Raw genomic sequence first — 4200 nt, 5'->3', positions numbered from 1 at the left:
AGACTCCTTGTTCCACATTGCTTGGGAAAGGAGTGGAAGTTGAGGATATTTGTAGCTTTGCTCTCTCTATGAGTAGGGACCCATAGAAGGAGAGCACTATAGATATTCCATGCATGTGATGGGGGGTTTGGGGTACTTTTCACATGCGTGTGTATGCGTACGTGTATGCGCATTGCACTGAATTGTTTTTTCTTTTTACCGGATTTGAATTTCGAACTTAATGTTTATTCGGATTTTCGAATTTATTTTTAAACCAGAAATGCTTTTCTCCTATTCATGTCTCTTCTTCCTCCTTGTAACTCTTCGAACAGGTGCACTGTTCTAAAGAGACTCCTATCTGAAAGGACACATCTGTATCCATTCAGGTCTGAGAGCACTCTATAAGAAGAGTGCTAGCCGACCCAATCAACACACAACATTTTCGACATTCTTCTCTATATTCTTTATGAAATCTGAGCATCAATCTTTTGTGGTTCGCAGAGGTCTGGTAAGCGAGTGCACACCTACCAGAAGCCTATGAGCTGTTTTATCTTGGCGACCGATTTGCGATCATCCGACTGCACCATAGGGGGCAAATGCGGTTTTAAGGAGAGTGACCAAGTAGGCCTGGCTGGGGCATGGGCATGGGTGTGGGCGCGGGCGTGAGTGCGTGTAGGTGTACGTGTACGCGCGTTGCACCAAATCATTTTTTCTTTTTACCGAATTTGAATTCTGAACTTAATGTTTGGTGTCTGCTCGAACAAGTGTTTTTTCGAATTTTCAAATTTATTTTTAAATCAAACATTTTTCTCCAGTTCATGTCTCTTCTTCCTCCTTGTGTCTCTTCGAACAGGTGCATTGTTCTGAAGCTCCTATCTGAAAGGACACATCTGTGTCCATTCGGGTCTGAGAGCACTCTATAAGAAGAGTGTTGGCCGACCCAGTCAACACACAACATTTTTGACATTCTTCTATGTCTTCTCTATGAAATCTGAGCATCAATCTTCTGTGGTTCGTGGAGGTTTGGTAAGCCAGTGCACGCCTACCAGAAGCCTATGGGATATTTTATCTTAGCGACCGATTTGCGATCACCCGGCTATGTCATAGGGGGCAAATGCGGTTTTAAGGAGATTGACCAAGTGGCACGACTCAGCCCTCCTTCTCCCTGCAATTCCCAGTTCCGAGTTTCTGCAACGACATCACAACACTGCAAGTTCGGTTTGGAAAGCGATTACCGATAAGTTCCATTCTTCTTCTTTACTACTTTTACAACAATCTTAAAATTGCATTTTTTGAACCTATCTTTGCTAACCCCTTCATGAGGAATCGGATACTGTCAACAGTTCCTGATTTCTCTAAGATTGTACCCTTCAATGGAACCAACTACAAGCGTTGGAGACAACGCCTATTGTTTGCCTTAGAGCAATTAGGGGTAGCTTTTGCCTTGACCGAACTGAACCCACTAAACATGGAGGAACCAGCCCATTCTGTTGTTGCAGAACATTAGACTATAGCAACCACCTCTGCACCAACCATATCCTAAACTACTTGTCCAATGAATTGTACAATGTTTATTCTTCCTACAATTATGCCTATGAAATCTGGAATGCATTGGACACTAAGTATGCTCTAGAAAATGTCGAAAACAAGAAATATGTCATTGCCAACTTCTTGCACTTCACCATGAAAGAAGACATGGACGTGTCTGCCCAAATAGATGAGTTCCAGGTTCTTGTAGGGAAACTAGCAAAGGAAGGTGTGGTATTGCCAGATGAATTCATTGTCAGTTCTCTCATAGAGAAACTACCACATACTTGGAATGATTTCAAGACCAGTATGAAGCATAAGAAGAATGACACTACTTTGGTCCAAGTAGTGGTCTGAATTAAGATAGAAAAAAGAACAGAAAGAAAGATGAGGACCAGTTTTCCAAAACCAATTTGGTGGAGGAAAAGACTGCAAAATTCAAAAAGAACTTAAATGTGAAAAATGATAAGAAATTCAAGAAGCAACAAAAGAAAGGAAATTGCTATGTATGTTGCAAACCCGGACATTACAAGAAGGATTATCGGTACCGAAAAAAGGACTCAGGGAAACCGAAAGTCAATTTGACTGAGGATGTTATCGCAACTATGGGGACCACAGTTCCTTCTATGAGTACACAATTAGACTAAAGGAGAGCAAGTCTTCATGGGAAACTCACAAACTTCAAAGGTCATCGACAAAGGAAAGGTGCTCCTGAAACTAACCTCAGAAAAAATTCTAATGCTGAATGATGTGCTACATGTGACGGAGATCCGACGGAACTTGGTATTGGGAGCACTCCTCAACAAAGTATGACTGAAACTCACATTTGAAGCAGACAAGGCCATGTTGACTAAAAATAATGTATTTATTGGAAAATGATACAATGCAGGAGGATTGTTTGTACTGAATATTTCTGATATTATTATGAATAAAACTGCTTCTTCTTCTGCTTATATTGTTGAATCTTTTGATATTTGGCATGCTAGACTAGGACATCGTAGTGCTCTTTATTTAAAATGATTATGTAAATTAGGAGTTTTGGATGTTCCTATTAATTTTACAAATGAAAAATGCCAAGTATGTGTAGAAGCAAAATTTACTAAGAAACCTCCTAAAAGTGTACAGAGAGAAACCGAATTGTTACAACTTATTCACAGTGATCTAGGAGACCTTAAATGTCATGAAGCTAAAGGAGGAAAAAGATATTATATAACCTTTACAGATGACTTCTCTAAATATGCAAAAGTAGTTTTACTTAAATCAAAAGATAAGGCTGATCAAGCTTTCATAAACTACAAAACTGAAGTAGAAAATTAGCTAGGAAAGAAAATAAAAAGACTTAGAACAGATAAAGGAATTGAGTATGATGGACAAACCATTAGAAAATTCTTTTAAGAAAATAGAATCATACATGAAACCACAACTCCCTATCAACCTGAATCTAATGGAGTTGTAGAAAGATTGAATGGAACATTAAAGGAAATGATAAATGCAATGCTAATTAGTTTAGGTGCACCTCTGAATTTGTGGAGGGAAGCAATCCTAACAGCTTGTCACCTATATAATAGAATACCACCCAAGAAGAAAGGACAAATACCCTTTGAAATTTGGCATAACAGAAAACCTAGTTTGAACTATCTAAAAGTTTGGGGCTGCTTATCAAAGGTTGAAATACCTGAACCTAAAAGAAAGAAGTTAGGATCGAAAACTTGTGACTGTGTGTTCATTAGATATGCACAAAACAGTGCAGCTTATCGGTTCCTTATAATTCAGAGGTGCAGCTTATCATACATGAAACCACAACTCCTTATCAACCTGAATCTAATGGAGTTGTAGAAAGATTGAATAGAACATTAAAGGAAATGATAAATGCAATGCTAATTAGTTCAGGTGCACCTCTGGATTTGTGGAGGGAAGCAATCCTAACGGCTTGTCACCTATATAATAGAATACCACCCAAGAAGAAAGGACAAATACCCTTTGAAATTTGGCATAACAGAAAACCTAGTTTGAACTATCTAAAAGTTTGGGACTGCTTATCAAAGGTTGAAATACCTGAACCTAAAAGAAAGAAGTTAGGATCGAAAACTTGTGACTGTGTGTTCATTGGATATGCACAAAACAGTGTAGCTTATCGGTTCCTTGTAATTCAGAGGTGCAGCTTATCATACACGAAACCACAACTCCCTATCAACTTGAATCTAATGGAGTTGTAGAAAGATTGAATAGAACATTAAAGGAAATGATAAATGCAATGCTAATTAATTCAGGTGCACCTCTGAATTTGTGGAGGAAAGCAATCATAACGGCTTGTCACCTATATAATAGAATACCACCCAAGAAGAAATGACAAATACCCTTTGAAATTTGGCATAACAGAAAACGTAGTTTGAACTATCTAAAAGTTTGGGGCTGCTTATCAAAGGTTGAAATACCTAAACCTAAAAGAAAGAAGTTAGGATCGAAAACTTGTGACTGTGTGTTCATTGGATATGCACAAAACAATGCAGCTTATCGGTTCCTTGTAATTAAAACAATTGATAATGTTGTCGAAAATAACACAATAATGGAGTCTTGAGATGCAAATTTCTTTGAACACATCTTTCCTTGGAGAAAAGAAACAATAAATAGGGAACCTTCCCAACACCAAATTAGAAATCAAGAACAAGTGAGTGCTCAAGGAGTTAGTTTTTC

The sequence above is a fragment of the Nelumbo nucifera genome, chromosome 1 (genome assembly GCF_055504915.1).
Source record: "Nelumbo nucifera cultivar China Antique chromosome 1, China Antique-T2T, whole genome shotgun sequence".
In the NCBI taxonomy this organism is placed as follows: Eukaryota; Viridiplantae; Streptophyta; class Magnoliopsida; order Proteales; family Nelumbonaceae; genus Nelumbo; species Nelumbo nucifera.
The sequence above is the reverse complement of the archived record's forward strand: the minus strand, read 5'-3'. Positions refer to the sequence as shown.